The 17,529-nt window shown below is 41.1% G+C and overlaps 1 protein-coding gene across 2 annotated transcripts in view; it reads right to left on the bottom strand.

Annotated features, from left to right (window-relative positions):
* The window catches only part of EXT2 (exostosin glycosyltransferase 2), a 108,963-nt gene that overhangs the window by 40,790 nt on the left and 50,644 nt on the right, over positions 1-17,529 (bottom strand). The window lies entirely within an intron of this gene.

Here is a 17,529-nt window from a genome sequence, read left to right as displayed (position 1 = left end):
ATGTTGAAGCCAAAATGTCCACAACAGGCCATAATTAGATTTCATAACCTAGAGACACAATAGGAAAGGCTATCTTCTTAATGTTGGCTTTCTGTTTCCATGACATCACACTCTGACATTTAGCTGTAGTCTTAGGAAGGTGCCTGGAATTTAGTATTTGTGCTCTAGCGTCTGATTACATTTGTAGGAACTCCTTCTAGTTTTCTTCCCCAAACCTTATTCTTCATACCTTCCTGACTTTTATGGAAACAGAAGTCAGTAAGTAACCCTGTGCTTAAGTCATAATTACTCCTCAAGGTCATCCTCTTCCATCATTGTGCCAACCCACTCTCTCCTCCTCCAGGCACAAGGCTCTCAGCTCCAAAAACACTATTTAAGTGGAAAAGAAAGAAAAAAGATCTTTTTCATTCTCACCAAAGGATATGTTTATTGATTTTAGAGAGAGGGAGAGACAGACAAACATTGATGTGAGAGAGAAATATCAATTGGTTGCCTTCCATACGCGCCCCAACTGGGGATCAAACCTGCAACTTAGGTATGTACCCTGACTAGGAATTGAACCTGAAACCTTTTGGTGTAAGGGATGACGTTCCAACTGAGCCACCTGGCCAGGGCAGAAAAAAGGTTTTTAAAGAAGTATGTAAAGTAATTTAATGCGTGATGTGCAAACTGTCATGATTTACCAAGCACATACTTACGCAGTATTAGGCACTGTGCTTTAAGTGTACTCTCTCATTTGAGCCTTACAGCAACCCCCAAGATAGATACAGTCATTATTCTCATTCTACAAATGATGAAACTATAGAATCAGAAATAGTGAATGATGTCTAAGCACTTGCTTCACCAGTCAAAAGAAGGGAGGGAGGAAGAACAGAAGGAAGGACGGACAATGTTCAAGGTTTCATAACCTGTAAGTGACAGATGTTGGAAAGAGCCCAAGCCATCTGCCTCCAGAACACCAAATGGTGCTGGTCACGGCCCTTCCCCACGCCCTCCTACTCCAAACCTGGGTACAGCATCACCACTTTATAGACCCTGGAAACTGGAATTGTGGGTAACTCCAGAGTTCATTATTTCTAGCTCTTCTCTGAGACAAAAATGCTAAAAGTCCTTTATCTTTGATAATAAAATCTGCGCCAGTGAGCAAGAGCACACCCCACAACTATGATTTCAGAGGGTACGTGGAATAAAAACACACCACCAGCGATATAACACTGACACAAAGGGAGCACAGACATTTAAAAAGGTAAATGCACCTCTGACACAGGAACAACTATTAAAACACCAACAAACTAAGGTCTGTTCTTCAGGAGAAGCAGGGGATGCTAACACACTTGAATGTCTTTGTGACGTTAAAAAGACAGGAAAATTCCCTGGGAGGTGAAAAGCTTGGTTTCAACAACGAATCCATGGGATTGAAACTGAGGAACCCCTGAAAGGGACCACAGCTCAGATTCCAAGGCCCTGCCAGGCAGAAGGAACCAGAGTCTTTGGCGAGACCACAGATCTGGCCTCATCCCTTGCGCCAGCTCCCTGGGAAGGGGATGGTTACGAAGCTGGGAGGAGAGGAAACACAGGTGGTGAAAAGCAGACAGTTACTAGTCTTGGTGCTCAATATTTCCATACTACTCACTTGCATACCACATAGGGCTTGAAAACTGGAGAAGCAGGATAAGGCCACACACTGAGGAGAACAAGCATGTCAAGGAGCATAAGGACTAAAATCTTGCCATCACTTTCCCATAAGCTACAGACATTGAGATGAACATGGAGACAACATCTAAGCTACTAAGCAATATTTACAATGACACAGGCTCGATGCTTTACTGCAGGATACGCCCCAGGGGTGAGGCAAATGACTTCAAGTGAGTCAGCGGGTTTAGAGCTGGTACTGGAATCAGGAGTCCTTCATCTGAATCCAGGTTCTTTCACTCACACCAGCAGTGAGACCCAGCAATGTACTTGGCCTCTCTTGCACCCCAGTTTCTGTCTCTGTAAAATCATGATACTACTACTAGTTTTCTAAATGGTGTGACTTGGCATTGTAAAAAGTGCTTAATTATTATCATTTCTTAATTATCATTTCACAACCTAGAGGTTGTTAATAAAAGTAAATAGGTATGTATATAAAGTCCCTGGCATGTACGAACATTCAGTAAGTGATAGATCTAGTAGTTGATCTGCACGAGGAACAATTTATCTGGGCTTTACTTTCTGCGCGTCTCGAAAGTAGGGTGGGCAGCCCTACCTGGTTTGGTTCAGTGGTTATAGCGTTAGCCCACAGCCTGAAGGGCCCCGGGTTCAATTTCGGCCAAGGGCATGTATCTCAGTTGTGGGCTTAATCCCCGGTCCCAGTCAGGGAACATGCCGGAGGCAACCAACCCGTGTGTGTGTGTGTCTCTCTCTCTCCCTCCCTCCTTCCCACTCTCTCTGAAAAGCAATGAAAAATACCTTTGGGTAAGAATTGGAAAAAAAAAAAAAAGGTGGGGTGGGCAGTAGCCTAAGCAATCATGAAGCATCTTCATGAAATCCTTAGCTGTCTTTACATTACAATGCTTTCGGGTCCTGGTTTACCTGGCTTCTCTACCCCAACTTCGTCTTCTCCAAATAACTGTTTTTATGTACGATTTTCTCTTTTCCTTCCTATTCTTTATATTTTTACTATCTGGAAAGCTCCATGAAAGCAGGAGCCATAAATGTTATAACACCCAGTACCTAGCACAGTGCCTAGCGCTACTCAATAAAAACTTGTTTAAAGTTAGTAAATTAAATCCACATGATTCGGGTCATGTTCTTTCTGTCCTCTCTATGTGCGGATGTGAACAGCTGATGTACACTCAAATGAGCGGCACCATGAATTCTCAAATGACTCCCCACTCAGTTCATCCATTTTAAAGGACTTACCAAGAATCTTATTATGTTAAGTATTCTGAAGAAGTGTAGGATTAGTATATTTAACAGAGTTTGGCTCTGTCCCCTGCCGTCTACTAGTTGTGTAATGTGTAAAGCTACTTCTGGGAGTGTTCATTTCCTCATCAATAAAATGAGAAGCACAATAGTAGTATCTACCTCCTAGGGTGATGATGATTAAATGAGATTATGCACAACTGCACTTAGCAGAAGGTTCCACACAGACCTCCATGAATGGTAGTTTAAAACAAACAGAAAACTTCCAGCTCTCCCCAATTCCTATTCTCCCTGCCTGCCAAAACATGGTATTAGCCATTCAGCAATCATTCCCACCAATATTATTTCTGGTACTCACTCATTCAGATTACATTTCCTGAGCACATACTATGAGCCTAGAATAGCGTTAAAGATGCAAAAATGAACAAATTCCTTCCCTTCAAAATGTTCATAATCCAGTGGGGAAGACAGCCTGGTAAAAAGATAAATTACAATGCAAAGGAACAAGTAATAAAACAAGGTAGTAAAGTCCTGTGGGGACATAAAGGTCTTCCAATCACCTCAGTCTCCCTGGAGGGAAGGGGAGGGAAGCGGGAGAGTGCTGGCCAAAGAAGCCAAAAGGTGATGCTAAACTCTGCCTGCAAGCCAGGGAAGATTCGGCCAGGGCGAAGTGGCTGGGGCTGGGGCTGGGGCTGGGGCTGGGCTGAGGAAAGAGGAAGGAGGAAGGAAGGAGGGATGAGAGAAACTCAGTCAGGCACGCTAAAGCCACACCATGAATGACATCAAGCCACACTTGTATGACAGAAGTTGTTTTAAGTCACATGGTTAGCTTCTGAAACTTTCTTTTCCTAAGTACTGTTTGATTGATAAATTAACATTGCTACCTTTATGTTCTATTTCAAAGGGTCAGAAATAGGAAACACTGATCTGCAACTAAGCTTCTGTCAATTGCTTTTTCCCTCCTCCAACATAATCCCATTTGCCTCTGGAGCCCAGTGGCGGTGGGGAGAAAGACAGCTTTAATTGGGGTGTATGCCTTCACACAGACACTCTGCTCCACTAGGGTAAGGTCAACAAACTAACCCCCAGAGGAAAAAACCATACTGGAGGAGGACATTTGAAAACAGCATTTAGTCACCTCTGAAATACCTTTAAGACCTGACCCCCTGCTGGCTGACCAAAGAGAGTGTCTACAGTCTGGGACCTCTTGACCCCACTTTCTGCAGGAAATCAAGCAAATTTAAACCTCCATAATTTACTCAAGACTCTGACTTCTGCCAGGGAAAAGGAAACAATGCTGGCAATTAACTCTGTTGCCTGATTAAATTTCCATCATAGCAAGGTAGGGCATGGAACCAGGCATGCAGCAACAGAGACCTAAAAAAAGGCGAAGTCCATCTACTGCAGCTGTACCTTCAGAATTTTGGTTATCAATACACCTTTCAAATATACTCAATAAACTGTTCAGTCAAGGACAGACAGAGGTACCAAGAGAAGTGTGCATCACCCTGACAGAGGATCAGCATGTTACCAAAGTACCTTGTTCTCTCTTGCTCACCCTCTGCTTCTCACTCATACAACAGATAATCATTGTAGAAGCTTCGGTAAGAAATCCAGATAAACTGCAATCGCATAAAAGTAATCCATAACAGCGTGACAACTGTCAGATCACAATGGTAGCTTTAGAAAAGTTCTTTCCGATGGCTTATTCTGGAAAGGCTGCTGAATGAGCTAGGAGTGAGCAGACCGACTAGCAAGAGGGAGTTGTGGGTTCGGTTTCCAAGATGCCCTGAAAGAAAGGCCTTGGGAGACCAGGCAAAGGGATCTTCTCCTTTTGGGAAAGATATTCAAACTCAGAAGACACACTGAGATTGCTGGTGTGTCTTTCAGCAATCTCACACAAAGCAAGCTGCTTGGGCCCTTCCTGCAATCTCGCTTTGCTTTTCTTTCAGCAGAAAGGTCATTGTGGCCCTACACGAGTCTAACCAAAACCAATCTAGCCAAGGTTACCTATCACACAAAAAGCGGAGGAAGGTGGTGAGCAAATGGCCTTTGTTAACCATTCTAAAATGTTCCTACTGTAACTACTTGAGGATTATAAAATTAAGAGTGAGGAAAACCGCAGTCCATTACCAACTAAAGGACTCCTTCAGTCTAAACCAACCCAATTCCAGACAGGAGAAATCAAGCTCAAAGCAAGATGATGCAAACTTTAATTCCTCTTACCATATCAGAAAAATTTTAAATGTCACCATGTATAACGTCATGTGACAAGAAGAGAAGTAAGCAGATATTTGAGTAGACCCATATTTGATTTAAATAAAGGTACTTTGCCTGAGCAGAAAAGTGAGAAGAAAGAGACAAGAAGACAGGCCTGTTGCACAGAAGCTTGGAGCCCCTGGTAATGAGGAGCCTTACCTGGCCCTACCGTGATAGAAAGGCAAGCTCGCGGTTGTTTTGAAGTCATCAGCCCGTACCTCAATGTGGTTTCAATTATGTATCACCAGACTAAGGGGGGGAGCTTTGATTTATTCTGTTTTGCTCCAATTATGCATGATGTGTTTCCACTGAAGACTCTGAAAAGTATTTCATCATGCCTCTCATCCTGGAGTGGTCAGAGGGCAAAACCAAAAGGAGTTAACCCTTTCGTTCCTCCTCTAGGTTCAAAGGGACTCCCTATCAATGGCCGGAAGGCAGGGCCTTTGAAACAAACAGAGCAATGAAAGGGTTAAGCATTAACATCATATTCCTAAGGGGCATAGGGGTGGTGTCCCCTGTCCAAAAGGGTGAGATGATATTTACGTTAATGGTTACTGGGAGATTTGAAAGGGGCAGCCAGTAATGTGGCCCCAGTTGCCTTAACCATTAACCCCCTGCAGCCCCACTGACTCGCAGCACAACACTCTTCATGCGCAGACTTGGGAAACCAAGGACTGTGGAGACCTAACGATGCCTTCAAGGGGAATCGAGAGAGAAAAGGTCTGGGACAAGTCTGAAGTCTACTTGCCTCATGATGTCTTTAACTCATCCCACCAACAAGAGATAAGTGATTGTTCTGAAGAACAAGGATAACATTGGCTAAATCTCACTGACTTCACATTAAAGAGACACGTGAAAGATGATGGAATCGAAGACCCGAAATCCCGAGTGCTGCAGACTCCACTACGGGAGAGAATAAATTATCAGCTTAGAACCCCTACAACTATTTGCAATAATCTGTTCATAAATAAGTTTTCTCATTGGTGGAGTTGGAATGTATGTAACCACATTTGGGTGCACTGGAGTAACAGGTGCTGTGACTCTCTGACATCCAAAGAAACTGTGCCATAGGGACTAAATCAGGGTCATAGGAGCAGGCCAAATACTTCTACTATTAGTCTCTTTTTCCTCTAGGTGTTTCAGATTTTTCTTTTTCTTTTTCTCCCTCTCATCTTCTGGAACGCAGATTAGGCATATGCTGGAATTGTTCTGTTCTCTACCTTACTCCATGACTCTGTCACATCTCTGTCTCTGTGGGCTGCATTTTGAATAATTTCTTAGAATCTATCTAATAATCTGAAGTCTTTGCAGGTGTGTTTCTGCTGGTTCTCACTCATGATACTGCCTCATTTATGGTTTTGTGGTTTTTAACTGTGAGCTGCTCATTTTCCTTAGACACTTTGTTTGTAAAAATTATTTGAGACCCAGATTTAAGCAGAGTTCCTCAAAGTCAGGGCTTGTGTCCCCTTGTGCTGGCCCCTATCAACTCAGGGCCACTTTCAATTAAATTCTCTTCTTAAGAGAATTTGAACCATACTTGTAGCATGAATTTGGACCACAAACCATGTGAAGGTGGCTATGACTACAGTTCTCAGCACCTTGGTCAATACAAATTTACTTTTCTTTACTCTTTCACTGACAATGTAGTCTTTTAGTTTCCTGGTTTCACCCAGGAAACTCGGGTTAGACCCTCCAACTCACAGCCTTTCAATCCTGCTCCCCTGCCCCCTGCTTCATCCAGTTATCAGGTAGAAGCTCCAGGCATCAAACCCGCAAAAATCTCCAGAGCAAAAGCTGGCTTTGCCTCTCACCTCCCAGGATACCTAGTTTCACTTTGTTTAGGGAATCAACAAATATCACCCTTTCACACAAGCTTAGCAACAGGCTAAAATTGATTTATAATACTTCATTCAGTATTCTAACTGTTCAGTTGGGAAGGTCATTTAGCAAATCCAATCTATCATAAAGCCACTGACAGAAGTCTTTCTATACTTGCACTGTCAATCTAATTATGTGCTATTGTGTTTTCTATTTAAACTTGGGTTTGTTTGTGTACAAGATAAAAACAATTATTTCGAAAATATGGCCTGGCTGGGCGTGGTTCAGCGGTTGAGAGTCAACCTAGGATCCAGGCAATCAGGGTTCGATTCCCAGTCAGGGCACATGCCCAGGTTGTGGGCTCGACCAATGACTCTCTCATCATTGATGTTTCTATCTCTCTCTCTCCCTCTCCTTTCCTCTCTCTGAAATCAATAAAGATATAAAAAAAAAATTTTTTTTTAATGGCAGTATATTATAACAGGTTAAACGATGAACTGAGGAAGCTCTGCTTTAGACAAGTCGCCACACTTCGCCAGACCTATGTTTTCTCATTTATAAAGTAGGGTGATGGGGGGTAGATCTTAAAAATAAATAAGTGTCACTTTCTTCATCTGTAAAAATGGACCTAACATAACAGAATGCTACTCTTGGGGCTGTGAAGATTAAACAACAGAAAATACATAATTGAGCCTATCTGGGTACAAAAAAACACCCTCCAATAAATTCCAATTTTCCCCTCCAGAGTCCCATCCAATTCTATACTCTATATTTCCATGTGATAAAGCATTAAACCAGCACCCTTACATGGACAACACTTTACTTTTTAGAGTGCTACACCACTTACAAAATGGTTCCACAAGTATTATTTCATTAATATTTCAGAATAACCCAGTGAAATAAGTAATACCCCCTTTTTACAGATAAGGATAATGAATTTCAAAGCAATAAGAAAGCACAAGGTTGCCTGGCCGGTGTGGCTCAACGGTTGAACACTGACCTAGGATCCAGGAGATCACAGTTCAATTCCCGGTCAGGGCACATGCCCGGATTGTGGGCTCAATCCCCAGGCGGAGGCGTGCAGGAGGCAGCCGATCAATGACTCTCTCATCATTGATGTTTCTCTCTCTTTCTCTCCCTGTCCCTTCCTCTCTCTGAAATCAATAAAGATATATTTTTTTAAAAAGCACAAGGTCAAGCAAATAGATGGTTTTGAACTCAGGTTTGAGTCCAAAATATCCTTTTCAATGGCCTTGATTAGTAGTTGGAAATCAGTCACTCTTTTCTTCCCTAACCCAGTCCGACAGATGAGCAAACTGCTACAAAAAGAGATTTGGTAAGTAACCTCCGGTTACTCAAATCATCACCAGGAAAGAAGGGATTAAAACTTGCAGTTCAGGAATTTCTGAGCCATACTTAACTCACTGAAGGCTCACAGGTTAAACCCATCTGAATGCCTCTTTGAAAATTCCAGTTATTATCTGAGGTTCAGCTACTTCCATTTTTTCTTTATATAGCACTGAAGTTCATGTTTGGCTTGATGCCCACCCTTCTGTAAAGCCAAACTACTGTCAAGAAGAGCAGGAAGGGCTGCCACTGGTTGCTTTCCAGGTAGGAAAGGAGAAAGTTGACACTGCACCCTTTTCTTGGTGGAGAAAAACCGATTATTTATAAGAACCCTGGTCTGGCTGCAGCTTCCATCAGTGGGATGGACAGAAGCCAGTTAAATGGCTCAACATAAGCCATGTTAAAAGAACTTGGAATGAGAAAAGAGCAGGTTCCATATGCTGATGCTTTTAATAATTCATGAGTTATATCAGTCTGCAAGTAATAAATTTCACTATATTTATGGTAAGATGGTTTAAGATACCGTCTAAGCAATTAAATGGGTGAATACAATAAAGTAGGAGCCCCTAAAACACTTCATTGATTCATACCGGCTCATACTTTGATATGTTAAAAATAACAATTCAGTTTTTTAATAGTGCAAAAGATTTGGATTATTCTTAGAACATGGCCTTGAACTGCACAATCATTATCCCTAGATCTGTTACTTAATATGTATACTGAAAACAATGAAAAGAAATGCTGTAATGAAAAACTAGTAACTCATTTGATTCAAACAAACAAGGCTGATATACAATCCAAAGTGTTTGAGAATGTTAACGGCTTAAACTACTACTTCTCATGAGAGGTAAAACAAACCTACAATTTCATCTGACTGTCCCATACTTGAACTACTCTGACAGTTTGAAATAGAGGCATGTTCTCTGGCCTGGGCATAAAAATGTCTGCTGGCAGCCCACTGACTGTATTACATAAAGGCCAGCTACGGTATGGAGGAAACTTCACTGGCGTGGTAAATAGAAGCTCTACCTGGGGGTTAAATGAACTCTGGCTGTGTAGTATGGAAACCTCCTACTGAAAAATTAATGTTAAAAAAAAAGTGATTTATCTCTGCAATAGCTCTGGAACACATGACAGGAGCTAAAACAAAACAACAACAAAAATAAACAAGAACTAATAAACTCTCTGGAGAAATAACTCTTTACCCCCAGTAGCAAAGATTTGCACAAGAAACCTATGGAAGATGACTTCACATTCCAAAAATTATAAAACACATAAGGAAATAATGCAACAAAAGCAACAGCCAGTAAACAAATGACAGGATTAGAGACCTTCTAATAAAGTTAAAAACTGGAGAATATGAAGTAAGTATCTCAAATATTTAAAGATATAAAAGAATGAATTAAAAACACATGAAAAAAAGACACTATGAAAAAAACTTGGGCAGGCAGATTTGAAAAATAATACAGCTTCTAGAAATAACCACCAAAATTTAAATCTCAGTGACTGGGTAAAAACACACTTTCACAGCTGAAGAAAACAGCAAATTAGAGGTGAAAATTTATCTAGCCTGCAGAGAGATAAAAATGTGGAAAACGTGGCGGGGGGAGGGACCCAAAACCTGAGAGGCATAACAACAGAATTAAATAAGTCTACATACATTTATCAGGATTCCAAAAGGAAAGATGAGTGAGAGTGACAGCTATGTAATATTCAAAAAGAAAATAACTGAGACTTTTCCAAAACTGATTAAAGACATGAACCCCAAGCTCAAGGAAAAATCACTCTCAAAAGCAGATAGAGAATGGGAATTAGAAAATCACCATTTGGCAACCATTAGAACAATTGATTCAGGTAAGAAATCATTAGTGGATGCTGAAACTAGTGTGTGAAAGTTTGAGCAGTGACAGGATATTTATAGTCTCAAAGTATTTCCCCTCCAGTGATTCCATACAAGAACTATTTAGGGGTTAAGGTGCATCATATCTGCAACTTCCAAATGGCTCAGAAAAAAGATGTGTGCATATATACAGGGGTTGGCAAAACTAGGTTTACAGTTGTTTGCATGGAAAATAATACAATAATTAATAAATAATTTTGCAAGAATAATTAATACAATAATTAATAAATAATAATGCAAGAATAAATTGTTTCACGTACTCACAACTATAAACCTACTTTTGCCCACCCCTGCAGATGCACACACACAACATATACACACACAGGGAGAAAAGGAGAAAGGAAACGTGGCAAAATATTAACGTAAGGAATACCGATGAAGTGTGTACAGAAACTCTCTATTGTTTTTGGAATATTAAGTCTGAAATTATGTCAAAATAAAAAGTTAAAAAATATGGAGAATTTTAGGTTTAATCAAACAACAAAATGCAGCTAGAAGTACATAAATTACCTAGCAAAACAAAAAAAAAGCTAAACCTTCCAAGGATGGTAATGAGATGACTCAGAAATTAGAGGTACTAGGAGTCCAGGAAGAAGGAACTCTGAAAATAGGAATAAGGAACAGTTGGTCCCAAGATCCCTTAAACTGACGCACACAGGCAGGCCAACCCCTCACTGTCCTCCTTAGCAGGTGAAGGGTGGAGTATCACTGGAGACAATGAGCTACAGAGATTCCGTACTCAGAGACACTAGGCGTGGGAGGCAGAGTGGGGCTCTACGCTGAACAGGGCAGGATAAGTGTTCATCTACGAAATGAAAGAGCACCCATCTTCCTCCTCCATTCATCTCCCAAAGTGCTGCAGCCCAGATTTATGCGTCCTCTCCCCCACTTCCCAGGCAGAGAGATTATCCTCTGGGTCAATGAACCAATCCAACAGAAATAACACACAAATATCGACATTTGGGCAAACCACCGGGTCCCCCTCCTCTTAACCTAAGTAAAGCCTACCAACTCTCAAGCCTCACCCACGTACAAAGAGCTTCCAATCAGCTTTGAGTGCCTCACTCTTAACTGAGAGCAGACTACTGAGAAACATCAGGTTATTGAAGAAAGTTTCCAATACGAAGGAAAGAAAATGACACAACGAAAAAGGAATCAAAGGAAACAAACAATACAAGGAGCTAAAGAAAAATTAAAACAAAACCATAAACACCTTCAGAGAAAGAAAGTACTGTATCCTTTAAAAAACAAAACTAGGAAGCTACAAAAAAAGATTAACTGGCAGTCAAGAGAAAACTCTTAGAAATTAAGTGTTCTGACAAAAAAAAAATTAAAAAAAAAGAAAAAGAAATGAAAAGTGAACAAAATAATCAAAAGGAAGGTTATTATATAAAATTGAGAAAATAGCTAAGAAATTAAAACAAAAAGACCATTAAAGCAAAAAGAGATCATAAATAGGACAGACGAGATATAAGAAAAATAAGGATCAATATAGTACACATTCACCATCTAGGCAACAGAAGTTCCATAAAGAGAAAAAAGGGAAAATAAATCAAAAATATAAAACACATAAATTTCTCAGAACTGGACATGAATTTCCACCTTCTAAGTGCCCAAATTGGTATCGAGTGAACAAAAAAACCCACTCATACCAGCACATATCATAAATTTCAGAACATAAAATTTCCCAGGAAGATTAAGATGTCACAAATAAGGATCAAAAATTAGAATGACATCTCACTTTTTGATATTAAAATGGAAGCTTAGGAGACAATGGAACAATGCTGTCAAAATTCTGAAGAAAACTCACCTCAACCAGAAACCTACACTAGCCTGACTATTAATCCAATGTGAAATGGAATACACTGAGACATGCAAGGTGACAGAAAGTTCATCCATCCGTAGTCCCTTTCTTGGAAAGCTACTGGGAAAAATAAGCCCAAACTGAGGACGATGTTAGAACCTGGAAACAGAATCCAACAAAACAAGAGAGAAGAAGGGAAATCCCAGACCCAAGGCGAACTGAGTTCAGGATGACCACCACAGAGGAGACCTAAAGGGCAGTCAACCCAGAAAGAAAACTCCTACAGTTTACCTGTGCTTGACCACTTTATTCTTTTGGTGGAGAATTTAGTAAAAACTCATTAGCAATGGAACATGAAAAACTAAGAGAGAAAAAAAGAGGAAGCTACTAACTCCCTGGAAAATAAAAAGTTACACAGGAAAGGAAGCATAACCATGTTTACTGCTTGGTTCAGTTGAAAACAATATTTATACAGTCCTAATAATGTACATAATAAATACTGCTTTAATGAAAAATGATGATTCAGCCCTACTGGTAAGACAGGAGAAAGGGAAATGTGTAAAGGAAGAGGGAGAACGGGAAGCAACGCTAACTCAGGACGCAAAAGGTGATGCCTATGATTGAGAAACCAAACACAGCGCGGCAGCACTTTATGGGAAGACAGGAAGGTAAGTACCAGAGGAAAGCTAAAAGAGCTGAAAACAGCAGCCCTTTAGGAAAAGCCTTAATTTTAGTTATATGCTTTATTTACTATTTGAATTTTAAAACCATATGTGTGTTAAGCTGTAGTATTTTTTAAAGTATAAAATTAAGAAATACAGCCGAGATAAAAAATAGAGAACCAAAATTCATTTTTGGTTCTCTTTATTTACATGGAAATTTTTCTACTCTGCTGCTGTAATGACTGTTTATTAGAAAATACACTTAAATATTAATTATTTGGGAGGCATGCATCTAGTATAGGATATCAGAAATAGAAATAAAATTCATTAGTTGAAATACCCAACCACCACATTTTTCTGATAGCTTCTGCAACTGAATCATTTAAAAAGACCTCAGAGGAGAATTAAAATAGCCCCTGAAGCAAGGAGAAAGGGAATTTGATGTGCTAATAGGTGAGAGCTGGGGCGTGAAGGATGACTTTGCCAAACATTCAATATGTTCTTAATTACTCCGCTGCCAGATCAAGCTCCCACAGACTCTGAAAATCTATTCCCACTGCCCTCCTACGAGCTGTGTGATGTAAGGAAGAAGCCAGGTTTTGATTCATGAATGCTGGAACCATAAAAGTAGACTCTCAGTAAGCAGCAGGGGAAGGATTGCATCCAGGAAAGCAACATGTACAGACTCACCCACCACTGCTGGAGTTGCCGTGCAGAGGTGTGCTACACAGGCATACTGGTCTCTCTCTTCTAGGAAGGGTCCCGGGTGCTCATGCAAAAGACCTGATTGACATGATCATCTCAGCAACACCTCTGGGTTTGGCTTTTCATATCCTCCCCATCTGGATCTAGCTAGTGATCTACTTTTTTTCCTTTTTCTACCTGACCACCAGAATCGGCCAATTCTTTGCTTGGGGCTCCAGATCAAGCTCTTTGGATCTTCCTGCATCTCTCCATCTGCAGACCCAACTCAGTCTTCTTTATTACCTGGCTGCTGATGATCTCAGATTTTCTAGCTTGTTTCCACAGAAGTAACTGCAGGGAGCAGACTATTCAAAGACAAAGGCTACTCAAAAAAGGTTTGGAATTGGGGGTAGTATAATGGATTGTTTGTGCAACTGCGATCCTATCAACGTGACACCTCCAAAAACAGACTCCAAAAAGCTTAAACTCGCTTAAAATTCAAGCTAAAATTTCTAAATTCCATACATACTTTAGTCATATCTAGGCACTGGGAGGAAGAAGGGGAGAATAAGCCCAGAAGGTCTCCTGGGGGGCAGGGTAGGCTTTCAAATTCCAGAGAAACATTCCACAACCTGGAAGTTAAAGGGCACTGAGTTGAGTTAAACAGACTGCTAGTCTGGTATCTTTTCAACTCGGAGCGCTGCTTCGTGCATTTGAGCTGGTGCTTCTTCAGCCTGCAGAGTGATTTACTGCTTGTTAGTGTTTACAATTGAGTGATATTTTCAGCTGCTTGTACAACTATAACTTCTGTGAGTGAGGGCCGCCGTCTGGACATCTACTAAGTGCAAGCAGCCTTGAGTTTTTCATGTAGCTGAGACAGATGTAGTCTGAACCCAGTCTCTAGATGCTTCTAATCCAAGCCCTAGGGGTCCAGAAGAGCAACTGGATGGGGAGAAGGGGGGAGCCTTCTCTGGTAATCGAGTTAGGACACACACAGTGAATCAATCCCGTATCAAAATATGGTCCCTGGACCAGCACCATCAATACCACTTGGGAACTTGCTAGAAATGCAAATTCTAGGACCCCACCCAGACCTACTCAATCTAAAACTTGGGGTGAAGTGACAGTAATCTGTTTTAACAAGGCTTTCAGGAGATTCTGACGAATACTAAAGTGGGAAAACCACTTCTCTAAGATCTTAGAGGGCTGCAGCAAACTGCCACATTTTACCCACAACTCTGGATTCCGGCTCCTCATGGGTGGTAACTGCCAATCAAGTGCTCTTTTGGAGGACTCCTGCCTATTGATCTCTTCCCTTTCTGTCCTCAAAAACTGAACTTGGACAGAGGCCAATAAGAAGTGCAGGTAAGTACATAATCCTCATCTGAGGCCTTCCTTGCAGCCAAGTCACCACTCTGGCTAGACTGCATAGGAACAAGCTCTTGTTTTTCAACCTCTTTCTTATGCTGGGTACAATAATCCATTTTAAGTCACTTCCCATTTTCCCCATCAATTTTAGACAGTGGCCATGGGACCCCTGCCCTCCCCTCTTTCTGTTCTAGGGCTAGTATGGTCAATGAAGAAAAGAAACAAATATGGTGTATTTTGACTAGTGCTACCTAGAATAGCAAATTTGGAAAAGCTGTCTGTCAAAGGACTGGGTAAATAAAATTATGACACTGAAAAGGTGGGGAACAATCTTTTAAATCATGTAGAAAAATAACATGGGAAAATAGTCCATTCTACAGCATGATTTTAGGGCTATATTATATTTAGTTTTTAAAAAATTATTGCTGAGAAAATATGGTTTGGGTGACATATGCCAGGAATCCAAAATTTCATAGTTCCTGGCCTGCTCCATCCCCATATCACATTTAATGCTCACTTGCCTCAGTCTCTGTCCTCCAGACATGCGTACGCCTGGCAGAGACCCAGAGGCAAGGCAAGGGAGGGTGTCCAAGGAGATTCCCAGCGACACAGGCTCAGCCCAGATGTGGGGATGAGGCCTGCCAAGGGGCAAGGCCAGAAATGTCACTAACGAAAGGAGGGATACAGGTGTGCAGTATTTGGGGTGATGATAACGTTTTGTTGATATTTGCAAAAAAGGGGAGAAAAATGAAAGCAAGGAGAGAATGAAAGGCAGCAAAATACAGGTGGCCTTGACATTAGGAGCTAAGAAAATTAACGATAAAAACAAACTCGTCCCCTCATAAAGAACCTGAACTTGGTGAGAAATTCCTTCCAAAGAAAAGATTCAAAACAAAGAGCCAATGTCTCCGAACCGGACAGAGGTGCTACTTTAAAGTTATGCTCAAGAATTACTTTGTCAGACTTTTTCAACTTTTAAGAGTGTGGCACAATATGCATAATGTAATCGGTCTCCTATCTGGTTACAGGTAAGAATGGCAGGGCATCTGGTGACACAGAACAGCTGGTTTCTGCAAGGCCACCCCCCCACTGTCTTCATAATCCACACAATAGGGGTTTTTTTGTTGTTGTTTGTTTGTTAACATTAGACTAAGGCATAAGCATCTGTCCAAAATAGGGCTCTACTCTCACCCCTTCCTCTCCAGTCTGAGCCAGCTCAGTGCATGGTTGTAGGTCCTGCTAGCATGTTTAAAAAAACCAGACCATCCCCTGATTTACTGACCAAATCCACGCCTACTCCCACCTTGGGGTCTCTGATATTATAAACTTGATGGAATCTAGAGGGGAGACTTTCCTGATGGGTTCCTAGTAATCAAATCTAGAGTTGGTTAAGTACTTCTGAAGGGAGGGGCAAAGTTAACTGTAAATATATCATCACTATTCAGGACAGTTGCTTTCACTGAAGATGTGGAATGTAAAACCCACGGCTTTAAATTCGGGCTCTCATCACCTGAGTACCTAGAAATGTGATAAACACTTAATTTCCCTGAAAAAGATTATTTAAGAAAGCATAAAAGAAAAAATACAGAATATATTTTCTAATTATATATCAGGATTTATGCCTTTTATACTTATGTTCTTTCCCAAATTTGAATATTTTGTCCTAAATTAAAGCACATTCATTGCAAAACTGCAAAATTCCATGAACTATTTTCTTCTAGTCTATATTTTTATGAAAGACAGAGAACCAAAATTCCAACCATTTATTCTTATTAAACTTTTCTCAGAGCTTTAGATAGAACAGAATGAAGTTCCACTGTTTCCATACTTTCTGGCTGGGTCATGACCATTCACCTGTAGGAATTCTCATGCACAGAAACAGATGTGATATTCTTTGTCTAGAGCTTGTACCACATGCTTGAAATAGTGGAAATGCTTCAGCCCAGAGGAGGCTCAATGGCGCCCATAAAATTCCATAAGCAATTCAAAATAATCTACAGGTGGAAGACCTGGGTTCTCACTTGTTTACACAACTTGCCAATTATAGGACCTCAGATAAGTCTTTAGGCACCGTGAGTCTCATTATGTCAGCTTTATAGATGAAAAAGAATTTATCACTTTCCCCACCTTCCTCAATTTTATTTATTCTCAAATAAAATAATGGATGTCGCATCACTGTGTGAGGGAGGCTTGCATGGCTCAGGTCCTGGGATCCCAATCTCCCTCCTCCCCTTCTTTATGTACCAAGGCCTCCTGTCTGGATTAAATCACCCTGCTATTGTGAGGGATACCACGATAACCCAGGAAGTCCCCCAAAATGCTTAAAACTTTGCAAGGCATTATACTTCCACACATGTTAAGTGACAGGAAAGAAACACAGATAATAAGCTCTAAGAGCTACAACAGAAAGGTTTTGGTTTGTTCAATTTTCCTCTAAAGCCTACATTTACTTCCTCTCAGGCATCCTCACTTCAGGAACCATCCTGACCCCTCCCAGCGAGGAGCGCGGCCTCCCCTGTTCTCCCACGCACTCTGTACCCCACTCTATGAGAGCACTTCTCATTCACTTGTAGCCCTACTTGCTGGCTTCCCAAGTTAGTGGAAAGTTCCTTTGAGGGCAGGAACTGGCTTCTTTTTCTGCATTCTCAGCACCTGGTGGAGTGCCTGGCACACAGTAACTGCTTAGTAAAGACTGAAGGAAGTGAGGGATGGAGGGATGGAGGGATGGAGGGAAGGAGGGCAGGAGGGCAGGAGGGCAGGAGGGCAGGAGGGCGGGAGGG

Source organism: Miniopterus natalensis, chromosome 11, assembly GCF_054644295.1.
Source record: "Miniopterus natalensis isolate mMinNat1 chromosome 11, mMinNat1.hap1, whole genome shotgun sequence".
Lineage (NCBI taxonomy): Eukaryota > Metazoa > Chordata > Mammalia > Chiroptera > Miniopteridae > Miniopterus > Miniopterus natalensis.
Note: the sequence above shows the minus strand (reverse complement) of the source record. Positions and strands in the feature narration are given on the sequence as shown.